This window comes from Leptinotarsa decemlineata, unplaced genomic scaffold (assembly GCF_025532065.1).
Source record: "Leptinotarsa decemlineata unplaced genomic scaffold, Ldec_3_MD MMD2_tig00026294_RagTag_RagTag, whole genome shotgun sequence".
Classification (NCBI taxonomy): domain Eukaryota; kingdom Metazoa; phylum Arthropoda; class Insecta; order Coleoptera; family Chrysomelidae; genus Leptinotarsa; species Leptinotarsa decemlineata.
Window position 1 is genome coordinate 7,365,425 of NW_027412674.1, and position 18,197 is coordinate 7,383,621.

Below are 18,197 nucleotides of genomic sequence, written 5' to 3' on the forward strand. Positions count from 1 at the left end.
CTCATCTAAGTGCTGTAAAACACCAAAATATTTAAACAAATTTCCAAGATTATAGTGCAGATGTGATTTTACAGCAGCCGTTACATTGCGGATACGGAGGAGTTTTGAAATAACTCTTTCAGTTAATTGCTTGGAGAACAAATTACCGTACAAAAAATTACTGGTTGTAATTGGCACCTGCGACGGACAGAAAATAAAATTACTTCCACAAATCAATTTTGGTTCAGTGGTAAAAGCAGTTCAATAGAACAATACTTTTTTGTGTTTCGAAGATTTCGTTCAGGATGTAAATAAAATTATTGGAACCCATGAACTACGTTCTCCAACACCTGTATATCATTGTTATTCAGTTACTAATATTCCCATTGTTATTCACGGCCAGATTTATATTCGTCTCAGTGGATCATTCAGAATACGATAATATTGTAGATGATAAAATATTAATATAAAATATGGAAAAAGTAAAATGGGAAGAAGTCTTCGAAGCAATAGAACTTCAAGAGGCGACCGAAAAGTTCATTGGTTTTGTACAGGATGCAGTGGAAATGTCTACTAGATATATAAAAATCAAAGGAAAAGAGAGAAAGCGTAAAAATTGGATAATGAAATCACTAGTAAAATCGATGAATAAAAAAAAAATACAATGTATCACAAATTAAAAAAAAGATCCAAATAATCAAACATTTTAGTTAGAATATCAACACCAAATCGTTATTTTTAACACCTCGACACGTGTTTCGGTCACCAAGTGATCACCTTCAAGAGGAAGATAAAACTGGAAACTTCGCGAAATTAAAACTATTTATGCTATACAGATATATCATACAGATAAACCATACAGGTATACCACCCATATATCTGTATAGCATAAATAGCTTTAGTTTCGCGAAGTTTCCAGTTTAATCTTCCTCTTGAAGATGATCACTTGGTGATCGAAACACGTGTCGATGTGTTGAAAATAATGATTTGGTGTTGGGAAAAAACTCCAGTAATATTCATTACTACACCAAAGGTTCCAAACAGTACATCATAAGTACTTCAGTTGGAGTACACAGAATATAAAAAAGTCTAGACAAACTATAAATTGATAAATGTAGCCGTTACTACGTGGTAGGAAATCATAATGAAGAAAAGGGAAATGGAACTTTCTATGTTTTTTACCACTTTTATTCATGGTAAAGTGATAAAAAACATATAAAGTTTCATTTCTCCTTTCTTCATCTAGACAAACTGATTAAAAAAACAAAAATAGACTTTTACAAAAATAAAATTCATTGGACATAGCAAATAACTTTAATGATCATTACACCAATGTCAGACCAGAATTAACCAAAAAAATTGATGGATATAAAGAAAATGAAATAACCAATAATGCATCACTTTTTATATTTCCAACTGATGGTGAAGTCAAATACATGATTTCGCCACTAAAGAATAAACAATCGCCGGGACCCGATGGCTTCAAAGCAGAAAAACTGAAAATTATTGCAGACTACATCACTCCTCCTCTTGTCCATATCATCAATAATTCATTTGATACTGGCATATTTCCTTCTATACTCGAGATATCTACAGTCATATCAATATACAAAATTGGCAATAAAACCGAAATGTCTAATTATCGCCCTGTTGCGCTAATATCTAACTTCAGCAAAATAATTGAGAAAATAATAAAGAAAAGATTACATTCATTTATTGAAAAACACAATATTCTATCAGCATCATAATTTGGTTTTAGAGAAGGAAAATCGACACAAGAAGCTATTAGGGCATTAACAACAAAAATTTACTGTGCAATTGATACAAAAAAAACCAACAATAGGAGTTTTTCTAGACTTGGCAAAAGCCTTCGACACTGTCGATCACTCAGTTCTTCTAGAAGTCTAGGAAGATGTGGGTGTACGTGGTACAGCGCATAGTCTAATGACGTCATACTTGACTGGCAGAACACAACGAGTTCGAACGAGTACGAAACCACATCAGTAAAGAAAAATCTATTACCTCAAGGCACGGTGTTGGAGCCAATTCTCTTCATAATATATATGAACAATCTTTTCTTCACAAAAGCAGATTGTGAAATAATAAGTTTCGCAGATGATACTGTCATTATATACGAAGGCAAAACCTGGCAAAAACTGAAGAAAAAAATTGAAAATGACTTTCCTCACGCTATAAAATGGTTGAATCATAGACTGCTTTCGATAAACCTAAAAGAACCGTTTACCTACCTTTTTGCAGCAACAAAACGGGTCTTCCGCATTTCAATCAAAATCCACTGGATGATAACTTCACTATACTCTTAGCAGATGAAATTAAATACCTTGGAATCATAATTGATAGACATTCAAAATGGAACTCACAGGTAGAATATCTGTTGCATTTCGTACAGAGTCAAAAAACTTTCAGGAATATTCGATAAAAAACAACTTAAAATTATATATATGAGTTTAGTAGAATCTCATTTGAACTACGGGATTATAGGATGGGGAGAAGTCTCTAAAAGTCATCTCAAACATCTTGAAGTGGCACAAAAACGTTTATTGAGAATGTTTCTAGGCAGAAATAATAGATATTCAAGTGTCGCTCTTTATGAAGAGTCTAATATGTTTGATCTGAGAGAATTATTTTTTATTAGCATAACTACAATACAGTTCTTAAATAAAAATGAACTCCAGAAACCTTCTAATGCTTATTCAACGAGGCAAATTGATAATTTCTCAATACCCTTCGCATCCAAATCAATTGGTCAAAACTGGAGTCCTAGCTCCAAAGGCATTCCTAATGAATTGAAAAACGAGACTTCGAAATTCAGATTTAAGAAAGGAATAAAACTCTTCACGAAACAATATGATCGATATGAGACTCGTGCACTAATTGAAAACTGAAGAAATAAAATAAATAAAATAAAAAAAAAAATCAAATAGAAAAACCATCATTTTATTAACTACTATATTGATTCTCCACCATAATTTCCCATGATGAAATACTCACATTTTCAATACATACTGATGCTATTCTTACATGTACACATTTATTTAAGCATAATAATATCATAAATTCTTTTATATTCGTTCTTCATCCTTCACTAGCCATATTGTATATATAAGCTCTGTTATCATCAACTTCAAATATGCTTCAATAAATACTAAATTCTCTACCACCCCTAGAATTTATATATACATTTTCCAATAAATTGATGAATGTAGGAGATCATAATGAAAAGAGAAATGAAAATTTCTAATTTCTAAAAACATAGAAATTTTCATTTCTCTCTTCATTATACATTTTTCGATTGGAATTTTGATAGTTATTTTTATATTGTAACTCATACATGTATATACATTTTACATATAAATTAAATTTAGATTTTCTTTTCATATTTTGATGTCTTCAGAGGGTGATTCGTTAGGTCGTTTATTTAGCACTAACTAGATTGAGAAGAGAAAGTCAAAGTTGTCAGCAAGGATTCCATCATGAATAATTTTACTAACGCTGAAATGGCTGACATGCATTTTATTTATGGATTAGCAAATGGAAATGCGGTAGAAGGTCTTTTGTCATTATATTACTTTTGTTTTTTTTCGATATTGGTTCATTCGTTATTGAACGTTTTATTTAAGAAAAAACAGTAAATTTGCTGTCGCTCATTTTATTGAGGAAATCAACAAAAGTAATATCAATGGCAGCACAATCAACGGATAAATTGTTCAAATACATTATACAGTTTACTCTCGAAAGCGTTCCGGTCATTATTCAATATGTCCGGAGTTAGCAATCGGTATTTCCGAACAATTCTCTATCTTCTAGATTTGTAGGCGTAATAGAGTGCACTTTCTATTTCAGATGTCCCCACGGAGAGAACTCTATCGGAGTGAGCTCAGGTGATCTAGCTGGCCACTCCATTGGACCCTTTCTGCCAATCCAACTCATTGGAAAACGTTCGTCCAAAAACTGTCTCACCCGATGGTCTACACAGTTTTGTAATATATTTAAGTATGTGTCTCCTTCGAGATTACCTTCAATGAAAAATGGTCCAACAATACGATTACCAAGAATGCCGGCCCAGACATTTAATTTTTGTGGAGTTTGTGAATGTGTTTCCATCACCAAATGAGGATTCACATCGCTCAAGTAATGACAATTATGTATATTCACTTCACCATTCAACATGGAGAACTTTCGTCTGAAAAACATGTATTGTATAATAGGTTGGGTTACTGATCAATTTCTCTCTGAACACCTAACAAAACTGAAGTCGACGATCAGGATCATCTTCGTTTGATTCCTGAACTAGCTATATTTTGAAAGGATGGAATGTGTAGGCATCAAAATCGGAAAACCACTAGTAGCTGATTCACCAGACGCTCTAACTACTTGTCTGATAGATTGTCGATTATCCATTTGTAGATGTCCTAAAACTGCAACTTCAACTGCGTCATTTCAGACAGGACGGGATACTTCATGTTTTCTGTTGTGAACAGAACCTGAAATTCGAAACTTATCCATTAACTGTTTAACGTATTGATGGCTCACGTTGTGGTCTGGATGATTCGTATTATAAATTCTTGCAGTAGCTTTAGCACATTATTATTTTGATAATAGTAGAACAAACAGTAGAACAAACCATGTTGGAACACAGGAAACAAGGATGACTGAATAATAATTCGTGAAGAAGTGACACTGGTCAACTACTACTTTTAGTGCCGCGACAATTAGATTCAACAAAAACTACCAGTGCAGAAAAAACTTACAGTGTCTTCCATTTCAATCGAAAGCTTTCGATTGCGTTGATCATAGGACACTGCTGTGGAAGCTCAGCCATTATGGGATAAGAGGGACAAATTTGACCTGGTTTGGTTCATTTTTGACAGGACATCGACAGGTCGTGAAAACATCAAGTGGACAGTTTGATCCCAGTGACATAAAACATGGAGTACCTCAGGGGTCTGTTTTAGCACCAATGTTGTTTTTAATATACTTAAATGACCTAATGTCCATTAACATCGCAGGACAATTTACTGTATTTGCCGATGTTATCAATATTATATGGAGTAGATAATAAAGAAATTAATCAGCTATCAAATTTGATAAAAATAGATATTCAACAAATTCAAGCCTGTTGTAACGCGAACTCCTTGTGCTTCAACCTAAACAAAAAAAACTAGTTACTTTCAAATGTATACTAGACGATTTAGATTTGGATAACCACTACATAAAAAATAAACAGCTCACTAAATTCACTAGAGCTGGAATGGCTTACTTTGCACTGAAAGTATTAAAATATATAATCACCTTCCTACCATTCTCAAAAATGGCACAGATATCAAAAAGTTCCGAAGTACAGTTGAATACTTTTTAATCAAAAAAGCTTATTATTCGATCTATGAATTCCACCATGATAACTTGTAAATTCTACTTGATTTTTCAATGTTCACCTAAACTCATCTCTCTTACTGATGTTTTATTTGTGAAATTGCTATGTTTGTAATTTTTTATATTTTAAGTCATTAATTGTATTTTGTATTTTTATATTTTACGATATTCATTTAATTTTCTTGACTTTGTCAATAAGATACTAATCTTCCGACAATAAAACATATATTAATTGATTGATACTACTAATAAAATAAATTCTAGAAATCTAGATGACTTGCCACAGAGAATTGTTCGGGAATGCCGATTTCTGACTCCGGACATCTTCAATAGTGTAAGGAACGCTTTCGAAAGTAGACTGTATTATTGTATGGAACCAGATGGAGGTCATTTTGAACACTTTATTCGTTGATTATATTGCCATTGATATTACTTTTGATGATTTCCTCAATAAAATGAACGATAGCGAATTTTCTGTTTTTTTTTTTAAATAAAACCTTCAACATTTAATTTCTCAATAGAGAATGAACCAATATGGAGTGATATAGGGTCAGAAAACCTTTCAAATGATGTATAACTCGACGCCCCATGCCATTGAAAAAAATTGGGGGGTAGTTGCTGACCGTACGGGGGTGATGTTTCGGGTATGATTTCCATATCAAAATTAGCCTCTTGAGAAATCAAAATTGAGGTATTCTTCAAAATTTTCGTCCGTTTCGGAATTACAGGGGGGGTCAACTTTTCGTTGGAACGCTCTGTACAGAATATTTTATTAAATTCACAGGGACAGTTGAAGATAATAGGGACGATGATAATTATATTCGTTATTAGAACATGATCAGTCGGAGGAGCTAATATAAATTCAGTGGATAGTCAATTCCACTGAATTGAGCTGAAAAATTTCGATCCTTCGGAATTTTCGTAGCTGAATGGTATCAGGACATTAAAGTTGGTTTTTAGCTGTTTCTCCGTAAGATGTGACCACCAAAGGGAATCCGACTCATCCGAAAGCGTCACGTCCTAGTCCGTCAGTCGCCGATACCTTGAAGAAGAAGCAGAAGAATATTCCGTGTCGGCTATAGTGGCGATATCAAAGTCCTTCATCGGTTCTCGGTGGCGTACCTAATCAGGAATATATCGTTTAATTGGTGCGTGAAGACACGCCGTCGTGTGTATATGGAAAACAGCGCCCATTGCGACAATCTCAGATACAACTAATTAGACCCATTATCAGCTAAAGACATGATTTCATGGAACCATTGCATCGATGGCACGTCCAATCACTGTCCCCGCTTTCCTAAACTATTCCTCGGCAATTACTCGGGTTTTCTTGAAATGTAGTTATTACATCTAAGGTAACAACCACCTCTTCCTTTAATTGCTCTTCTCTCAGTTCGTGTTATCTAATGATAAACATTCCAATACCAACCGTGAATATGTGTTTGAAAATCTCGATATATTCTGTTCATTAACGAAAAAAAAAAAACTGTCGTTGTGGTGTTTCCTTCAAATGAATTGAATTTTATGATATTATGGAACTCAGAAGAAGAAGAAGAAGAAGAATATTATATTATTTATTGAAATAGGTAACCCTAATATACAATATTATATAAAATATATTACTAACATTATATAAATTGAAAATAATTATAAAAAACACAAAATGTAGATATAGTTCAAAATTGATAAAAAAATCTAGTTTGAAAAATAACGACATATGCTATTAAAAATACATTGCCATATAAGTGCAGCTCCAATACAATGATAAATAGAAGAAAACAACATACAACATACATGAAATGTAGATACAGTTCAAAATTGAAAATAAAAAAAGGAAAATTTCTAGTTTGTAAAATACCGACATATGTTGTTGAAAATACATTGTAATATAGGTGCAGCTCAATACAATAATAAATAGAAGAAAACAACATACAAATATTGTATTTATCAACCATACCAAGTATTATTCTATCTAGCATTATGCATGGATTTTAATAACTGTATGCATCAATCCCTTTGAAAAATAAAGAATTCATGGCACTTCTCCTATTTGTTCTGCATAAATGCAAATTAGTATGAATTCTTGTGGCATATTTGTGCACTTCTAAATTTAGAGTAACAAATTCAGAAAAATATGAAGTTGATAAGTTATTCAGAATTGTATATATACCTAACTGTCATAGTTAAGTAATACAACCGTAAAGAAACTGGTAGCCACCGCAAAGTTTGTAACAGGATTACGATTTCAGTGAATCTATTCACTTTTAAAACAATTCGCATACCGCGATTTTGAAGTTTTTGTAATTGAGATGTTTGATTCAGATTAAACAAGAAAATAATAGAAGCATAGTAATCAAAATGTGGTTGACGTATTCCAAAAACACTTTATTGTGAGGTTTTCACTAAATTGTTTTACAAAAACGCAACACGTGTTTCGCCATACAATGGCTTCATCTGGCGTGTCTTTCAAGACATAGCCATAGGCCCAGCCTCAACTGACCCATTCCTACTTTGAGATTTACACCAGCCGTGCGCAATCGTACCATGGCCATTAAAGCAACCTCCTTGACGTACGGGTCCAGAGGGGTCAGACCCGTAATTTCAATGCATTGCCGCGGTTGGTGTTGTTCTCATGGCTCCTGTGATGTTTAAACAAGCCAGTCGCTGTATTTGATATAATTTTTGGATGGCCGTTGCTTGTAGAATTTTTGGTCCTCATGCAATGGCTCCATACGTTAACATAGGTCTTATTATTGCAGTTTAGATTCAGGCGACCATACAGGGTGAAAGACCCCATGCGCGTCCCACTGTCCTCCGACATTGCCTCATAAGCCACGTATGCTCTTTTTGCTCTTTTTGCTCTACTCCGTAGATGAGAGTTCCATGTTAGCTTCTTGTCGAGGATAGTACCAAGGTATTTCACCTCTTCAGAGAAGTTTAGTTTGCTTTTGAAGATTTAGGGAGGTTTTAAGCCTGTTAAACTTCTTTTCCTGGTGAAAAGGACCATCTCAGTCTTCTTGGGATTGATCGATAGTGAGTGTTCCTTACACCATGTTTCTATTAATTTGAGCCCATCCTGCGCTCTATCGCACAGTGTGTTTACAAATTTGCCGGTCTGCAAGATAACTATGTCATCTGCGTATGCAATTGTGTAGAATCCATTTTTGTTGAGGTGATTAATTAGGGTATCCAGAATTATTTCCAGAGAAGGGGTGACACTGTGATGTCTTCTACATTAATACTTATTGCTCTACTAGAGAGCATCTGGAGTATCCATTCTCCTACTACCAGGGGTACATTTCTGGAGTGTAGTTGCTGGGTAATTGTTGGAAAGGTTGTTTTATCAAACGCTCCCTCGATATCTATGAATATACCCAGGGTGGATTCTTTGTTGTCCATTGATCTCTCGATTCTGTCAATCACATGGTGAAGGGCCGAATCAGTAGACCTTCCCGGAGTATATGCATGCTGATTTGGATGAAGTGGGTTGTGAACAAGTACTTCATCTCCTATGTACCGCTCACATAGCCTCTCCATGGTTTTTAAGAAAAACGATGGAAGGATGTGTAATGATGTTAATATTTTGATAGTGTTGATAAAGTTAGAGCAGAATTTTTGGGGTTGAGTATAAGAATATTTCAGTGATGTTCTTGTTTCCAAATGAAATGAACTCCTTCTCCTGTTTATTAGTTCATAGTCACAAACATATGTAGTGTCCAATCCATGTGACAAATAAAAACGATTATTATAATTATATCTGTCTAAAAAAATCTGTCTAAAATCTGTTTTTTCGTTAATCAGCTGCCGCCCCCATACGAACGAAAACGCTCAGAAGTTGAGAAACTTGTGCGAGCTAAGGACTAACGAGGTCTTACCTTTTAACGTGTGATTCACCCGTTAAATAGCCATGGAGGCTGGAGATCATCAAAAATACCCAAAGGTTGTATTGAAGACTCTATAGCTACAATAACAAATGTTAGTTAAAGACTTTTCCTAGATACTCAGATACTAGTGGGTTGCAACATTACTTCACAAATAAATAAAAACGATTAGTTATGCTGTGATTACAAAGGACACAACGGATTATCCAGCCAGTGGGGAATTGTTCGCGCATATTACTATCAATATCCACAACAATCATTAATGTTATAGAAATTCATTCACTTATGTTTTTGTTATGTTCTGTATTATGCACGTCATGTTCTGTGTTTTGATTTAATTATTGATGTTAGAGTTGAAATCATAATGAAATTCTGAATTTTGTCGTTCTTTTCATAAATATTAGGCTTCAATGATATTTTTCACAAAAATAAATTTTCAGTAACTTTGTTTTGCAGTTGACTAATCAGAGTATTTTCTGGTCGGGTGCTTGAGCAGACCACGATTTCCAATAAGGTACAGGTATTTTTTAAAGTCTAGGCATCAATAAATCATTTTCAATGTCTAGGCATTGAAAATGTCACTTTCATGATCGATAAATGTCACTAAAATTGAAACTTTGATGCCAACCAGAGAAAAAACTCTTTCCATACCGTTTCGCGTTCACCAAAGCACGCGGTTGGTTGGTAAGTGATAAATTTCTACATCGTTCAACCGATCGTGATGAACTTGACATGTATAAGTATTTTTTCATAGAGAAGGTTTTTAGGCTATCAATTTTTCTGTAACTCGCCACTAGATGGCGCTGTAGAACAATTTTTTGAAAGCACTGTTCTATAACGCTGCGCACGTCTAAGTTCGTTGGTTCTGATTCTGTCAAAACATTGGAACAGCAGCGATACAGCAACATAGTACTAGCCTAATATATATTTCACGAGAAAAAGATATTCCTCTGTTGAAATGTTAGGAAACATTTGAAATTATTTTTGATTTTCAAATTTGATAATTAGTCAGTTAGGTCTACTGAATTTAGAACTGTGTTTGAAATATTAAATTTTGTTGGGTCTATGAATCGTGAATTTAAAAATTTTGACAACTTACTGGTTGAGACATCTATATAAATACTACGGGTCTGGCTGGATGTCCTTCATTGTGGAGCTTGATCAATCCATACAATTCTGGAGACTGGGGGTTTTTGCATATTACCTTTTTTATATCCCAAGACCTTCTTAGCTTCCTGGGAATACATTTCTTAGAATGGTGACATGTAATGTACCTATCCACCACTTATTGCATTTTCGAAAAGTACTCTTGTTCTTCTAGGTAGACATACGATACTGTTTCCTTTATCTGCTTTGATGAAAATGAGTTTGATGTGAGTTCTTTTCTCTGTTGAGTCCCTTAGCGTATCTTTGATACTCTTGAGATAGCTGGGTGATTGAGTTTTCTTAATGATTTCTGCTACTTTGTGTTTGTGAAGAGGTGGGTTATCTAGTTTTTTTGGCGTTGTTTGAGTTCAACTGGTATTCCTATGATATCTTTCATGTTCCTATTGTCTGGGGAGGGGGCGTATTTTGTAAATTATACCTAAACTGCAGAGAACACAATATATACAGCGTGACTCACGGTCGATGGTAGGCTAGACGTTTCTGGAAAACGCAAAGAATGATTTCTCTGAAAATTTCACCTCTCACATTTCTTTACTTGTTCTATCGATCTAAAATATTTTCAGCATTGTGGCTTTGCCACTTCTATCAAAAAGTCCTAGCAATTATATTTTTTTAAATGGAACACCCCGTATATTAATACATTTTTGGAATCGCTCTAGTATTTTAATACTTTTTTGTTAATAATGTTCTATACCTATGTCTATCTGTTTTCGAGATGAAAAATAAATTGTGCTAAATATGGTCCAAAACATAGCCTTAATTGAAATTAAGTACATCACTACTCTCAATTCATGAAAAGTTGATATTTTGATGATAGTTTGAACAAACACGAAATATTCAAATGACACCAAGAAATCGACTCCATATCATACAGGGCGTGCTAAAATTACTATTATTTCCATTGTGCATAAATGTAGTCAAAAGTTCATTTTTTCAAATGAAACTCCCTGTATATCACTCGGTAAATTGAAAGATGGTGAAAAATGCTTCAAGATGATATATCATGTCCCTATACCTAAATCGTCAAGTTTTCTCAATAAAGTCGTTTCTTCTAGAAACATTATTTTTTTTTAGAATTTGGATTTAGGTAGCAGTGGAATTATCAAGCTTATAGCAGTTCAGTTACTTTTATAAGTAATTTACGAAGAGTTATCGACGGTGTTTCGAATCATCTTCCAAAATGAATGCAAATATCGATTATTCAAACGAAGTTCTTATGAAATTATTTATTATACACATGAACAAAGTGATCAAATCATTGTCAGAACGTGTAAAAAATTCAACCAAATGTATTCTGAATTAACACCAATGAACGAGAGGAAGTTTGTAAGGTTACAAAATAATTTCCTTAGATATGGCTCAAAGTTTCCAGGGAACAACTCTACCAAAAATTAGTCATTTCTAGGTTAAAAGTAAGATTTTGTGGGCTAAAACATGTTGGCGTATGTAGTTGTAACATATGCCTTGTAATCCAAAGATCGTGTGTTCAAATCCCATGGACCCTATAATTTCTTTTATTATCAGCAGTAACGGTATACAAAAAAATTTGTATGATACATTTGTTAAAAGTGATTTTATTCTGCTAGTGAGTTTGCTCCACTTGCTGACACTCGTTTTGCAATAATCCCCACTCACAAAATAAAATGCCACTTTCAACATGTTCAACATGTTCATCATCTTGAAGCATTTTTCACCATCTTTCAATTTATCGAGTAATATACAGGAGGTTTCATTTGAAAAAATGAACTTTCGACTACTTTTATGCACAATGAAAATAATAGTAATTTTAGCACGCCCTGTATGATATGGAGTCGATTTCTTGGTGTTATTTGAATATTTCTAGTTTGTCCAAACTATTATCAAAATATCAACATTTCATGAATTGAGAGTACTGATGTACTTAATTTCAATTAAGGCTATGTTTTGGACCATATTTAGCACAATTTATTTTTCATCTCGAAAACAGATAGAGATAGGTTTTCAGAAAAATCATGCTTTGCGTTTTCCAGAAACGTCTAACCTACCATCGACCGTGAGTCACGCTGTATAAATATAGTACCATCAACTACTCAGGTGAATTTTCAAAAAATATTGAAACTAACTTCTCTGAATAAAAAATACAACCACTCTCATAAGTAATAATAATGTCAGAAGAACTCTGTTTAATGCAATCCCAAATGAAAAAATCAAGTATATAGAGTGTGGTGAATGCTCTACAGTATATATAGGCCAAACCGGTAGAAATTTTGACGTAAGGCTCCGTGAACACGTCTGTTTGGATAAAAAAATATACAACGTATGAACTACTTCAAGAAACAAAACACAAGATAAGTAAAGATAACCTCAAAATACTACAAAAGTGTAATAAAGGGGAAAATGAATTTGTTGGAAGCCATGGAAATTAACAGATCAATTGAAAACTTGAAATATATGCCCCCAAACGAGCAAGTCGATTTATGTAGGTCTTGACTCTTGAATTCAGTGTTGAATTTTATAGTTGGCACCCATGTTCGTTCAAGTCCCTGTCCATCTATTTTACCTAAAAACTCCCGTTTTAGTTTTATACTTGATAATGCGGTTGAATCCGAAACTGGTGGTATAAATTAAATTGACTAGTGGAAATTAGACAAACGTGTTTTTATTCATTTCAATAAAGTGATCAATTACGCATATGTTTCTTGTAGTTTAATTTGAATTTCGTGAACGATAGACTTATGTTCCAAAGGTAAAGAGTTGTTGATGTGTAAACATCTTTTGAAAAATTCAGTTTTGAACTTTGGCGGCGTTACTGTACCTCTGAATCATTTACATTATGAATATCATAGAGAAATATGATTTTTTGCTCTGATATTCGAAAATTAGTAAAAAAATGGATATATGTCAATTATATTTCTACAATCTTTTCATTTATATGAATAAAAATAAATCAAACGTTCAATATAATCATCATGACTATGATATAAGAAATACATCAACATGTTCTTTAAAAAGTAGAGTGAAGAAAACGATATCTCAAAAAACGTCCATGTATATAATTTCTTATATATTTGATAGGCTGCTTCATTGTAAAAAAAAATCAAACTTTTTTTTCATATAGAAATTAAATTGAAGAATGGATAGTCCCTTTTATCACGAACATTTTTCCATGATATAATGAATTTCAATAAATCACGATATACATCTACTGCATTTCTGAATGATATTAAGTATTTAATTCATATATCGTTATTTAAGCACATATTGTAAATTATTTTCTTCTTCTTCTCTTGTGTTCACCCTGGCAAGCCATGATGAATCCTTGTTTCCGACTTCAGCCCACTCGATCTGAGGAAAGCAAAAGTCAGGCGGTTTGATAAGCCAACCCCATGCATCGGCTTATCCTTGTGCTCTTTGCTGAACTGGTTCCTACTATTATTATTATTATTATTTTCTCTGAAAGATTCCCACATTTCTTTGTATCAATATGGATTATAAACTTTCCTTCCCGAACATCTTGTTATTGCGTTAATCCATAAATTTTCTTCAACATATTTCATACAGTTTATGAATTTCATAGGCATCACATTATTTCTGCATCTTTGCCATATTTTTGATTTCGGGAGGAGTTTGCGTTTCTTCATCACTTTCTATTATTTCAGAAAATATGAAAATTTTGTCAGGAGTTCTAAACAGAGATTAATCTCTCTTCCAAAAATTCACTCTTGATTAATAAATTCATTTATTCGTTAATATTTCATTGCCTTTTGGTTATGTTTTATCAATACACAATAAAACAAATCCATGCGTGCGAATTTCACTACTTTATCAGTACTCTTCCCTTCTTAAGAGAATTATATCATTCTCTCAATCTCCAGTCATCTGGCGAAAGTTAGAAACTATTTCTTAAGTTACCGAAATTTCGAAACGATCGCTTTCAGTATTGGCAATTCATTCTTCAAACTATATTTCGTAGTTTGAATTCATTCTTCAAACTACGAAACGAAAGTAAGAATGATCATTATTAGCTTTGAAAATTGTCTATATTATAATTAGTACAGTATCCGTTTGATAGTTTTTTGTCCTACTGCAATCATTAATACAAAATTTATTTGCCTTTTCCCAGTGGGATGCGACGGTTGCTAGTTCTTTATACACTATCTGTGAGATATCTGTGTCATTTTGTTTAATATTCGTTGAATTTATTGGAAATGACAATCAAAATTCAACATTTACAAAATGTTAATTAGGTGTTTATTAGACTGAAATTATCATAAATAAGTGATCATTTTTGAAGCGAAACCCATCTTTGAGATGCGATGACAATGGTCCGGCTTCTATCTTACACGGTTATTTTTCAATTAACTATGCTAAATAATTCCGAATCGCTTGAGATATTAGCTACTATTAATAATGGGCTTTCTAAATGGGGTAGAGATATGATATATCGCAATTCAAAAAAAATTATAATGACAAATGGCCTCTTCGAATGCTGCTTCGATTGTATATTGCATTTAATTTCTCATATTAACATAAACTTATGTAATAACAATACAGCATTTACATGTCATGTTATTCCTATATGATTTATGGTCGAGTCAAAGATTCTCTGATATATTCCTTTCTTCCTAACCATACTTTATTATAATTCACATTATATTGAGTCGTTTGGTTTCTATTCAACTTGATAATTAGGAATAACGGATGACATGGAAAAATTGTTGGAAATGTCGCATTGGATGGAAATCATGAGACTCCATTGTTATGGCGTGAAAATTGATGACGGGTCAATTTTTATTTATTTAAAATGGTCGACAGTGGCTCAGTAGTCTTGGAAACCATTCTTTATTAGACTGAGTGGCTAAGTAACGCATGCGAGTATTACATCCTTTTCTTGCTATCAGGTACTTATAGAATCATTCATCAAAACAAGGCCGATCTCCACCTGAAATAATATTTTATTAAAAAAGGGACCACCTAAATTTTAGTTAAAAAAAAAGAGGTATGTGTTTGGATTCTGAATTTTTGAGTTGATCTCATTTAGTTCTGTTTTGAATATCGTCTGTAAATTCATTTGATAAAATAATAACATCATCTGTCAAAATATTCTAATATTTCTTAACGGTTCGCGAATATGGTGAATCATATACAGGGTGACAATTTAAAAACTTACAGTGGCTAAATCTGAGCAATCAAATAAAATATAATGAATTACTGAAAACAACTTCCATTATAGGTAAAGGAAAACAAAACGGTGTAATAGTTAACTTGTTTTCAGTTACCCCCTCACCCCCAGCAAGCCTAACTTAATAGTTTTAAATAGCAACCCCCTACTTATGATACCTTAAGAAATGCTCTTTAATGACACTCTACAAAGTTACTTCGATGTAGTAGTTTTTAGTTTGTTAAATAAAATACTATTTAAAATTTTAAGGAATGTTCAAAATAATTTCCATTCTTTTCAAGGCAATAATGGAGTCTATTTTCAAACTCTTGACGTACATTGGCAAATTTTTATCTGGAAATAGTTCAGCATTCTTGGATCATTCCAGTAGCTCTATTGAGTCAGGGTGCGCCTTGAAAACAATAGATTACAGGTGTCCCTCGGGGATCTAGGAGGCCATTTAGTAGGACCACTTCTTCTAATCCAATGATTAGCATAATTATTATTTAACCATTGTCTAGGTTAGGTTAGGTCCAAAGTGATTGGGTCTATTCGACCCTCCCCCGCAACCCGCAAGGGTTTATTCTGGCTTACACCTATTCACATTCGACCAAATAAACTCAGCTTCTTAACGAAGCCGATTAGTTTCTATGGTGAGTGGTCTTTCAGGTCAGATGGTAAGAGTACGGATCTGCCGAACTCTAAGAACCTGATTCGGTCACCAGCGGGGCAGGCACAAAGTATATGCTCTGCTGTTTCATCGTTAATGAGGTAGTCGGATAGTCAAGGTGCAAGATTCCCACCTTGATATAGTTTTTCCAATACCACTTGGAACAGCACAGATAAGAAATTCCCGCCTCGACATAGGCGTTGGCATATTATTTTTCAGTGTTAGTTTTTCACTTACTTATTCTTACAATCATAGTAATTGATCACCCCATGAAAAAGTTATCTCAACTGAATTTTTCCACCATGGGTGATTCAGAAAAACTTCGAAATTCAAGGTTGTTGATTTCCGAGTCGAACACTTTAAAATACAATGAAAACACAAATAATCACACCGAATTCTCATAATCGGGTTGAATAAAGATCGGATTTATGGAACTTTGCACATCATATTTGTTATCTTTTTTTATAACGTGGGCCACATAGTTTTTCCACACATCACTATTACCTACTTCATTTACCACTCGCCTTATATTGTCAAGCACTACAGCATTCTAAGTCGGTGACTGATTACATTTCCGCAAGCTTTCTTTCATTGTGGCCCAAACCATTTCAATTGGATTGAACACACAATAGTATGGAAGCAAAAGTAAGAGAATATGACCACGTGTTTCACACATCGAATCAATAATATACTTTTTTTTGAAATTACGTTGATTTATGGTTGCCAGTAGTACTTTTTTCGTTGGAATCATTTCGGGTATTTCCATGTCATGATTTCGCATGAAATCAATAATATCTGCTTTTTTGTGTTATTGTTTGGTATTGTAGTCAATAACCGAGAATGATACGAAGCGTTATCCATAACAATAACCGAGTTTGAAGGAATATTTGGGAGAAGCTGCTCACTGAACCTGGTTTGAAATAAAGCCGTAGTCATATCTTCGTGGTAATTAGCAGACGAATCTTTTATATTTTTGGCCGACAGAAGCAAAGCGTTAGGTACGAAACCACTTTCATTCCCGGCATGCAAAATTATAACACGTTTTCCCTTTGAAAAAGGTGTGTTCAAAGCACAATACTTGGTTTCGTCAACCCAGCCATATTTGACAACATCATGGATGTCAAACCAAGTTTCGTCGAGGTAGATTATATGTCTGCTGGATTCTCGGTAGCTTTTCATTCGTTTCAAATATTCTTGTCGGAGTTGAACAATACGTGTCGATTCCATTATGACCATCCGATTGTTCATTTTTTATATTTGAAATCAAAAGACAACAAGACACCTCGTAGAGCTTCTAAAGATTTGTAATTGTAATCGGGATAGTCGAGTAATTTATACCAAATCATTTCCAAGGTTGGTACTTCATTATTTTGGTATATACCATAAATTGTTCGCCGAATCATATCTTTTGTAGTACCATCAACGTTTGCGAATTCTTTATTCCTTTGTTTTCGTTTCATTGCATCGACAATGACATCCCCAATTTTAATGACTCGAAGAACTGTCAAACGAGTTTCGTTAACTCGCATATTCTATTCACGAAAGCATTTTGTGAAGTATGCCAGTTTTCCTTCTTCAAGCATTCATGAATATTTAAAATTACTCGTTGAACTTGAACATGTAAGTCTTTTTCACGGTTCGGACTTCCATTGTCTACTAGATAAAATGATTTGAAATCCCTGAAACAACTAAAAAAGAATAATTAAATGAATAGCTGAAAATAACAATTACCTATATTAAGCAAAATAAACCTGAAATGAAATAGTGGTGAAATAAACTGCAAGTAAAAATATAACAATTGAATAAATGAAAATAAAGGAATGAAAAAAAAAATAATAAGAAGTGTAGAGATTCCAAGTCACGTTAGTTCACGACGTTTCGATTGTTAGTATCTACAATCGTCTTCATCACTCGACGACTGATCTTCTCTAACATAAATAATAATCATTTCCACACGTTCAGCTGT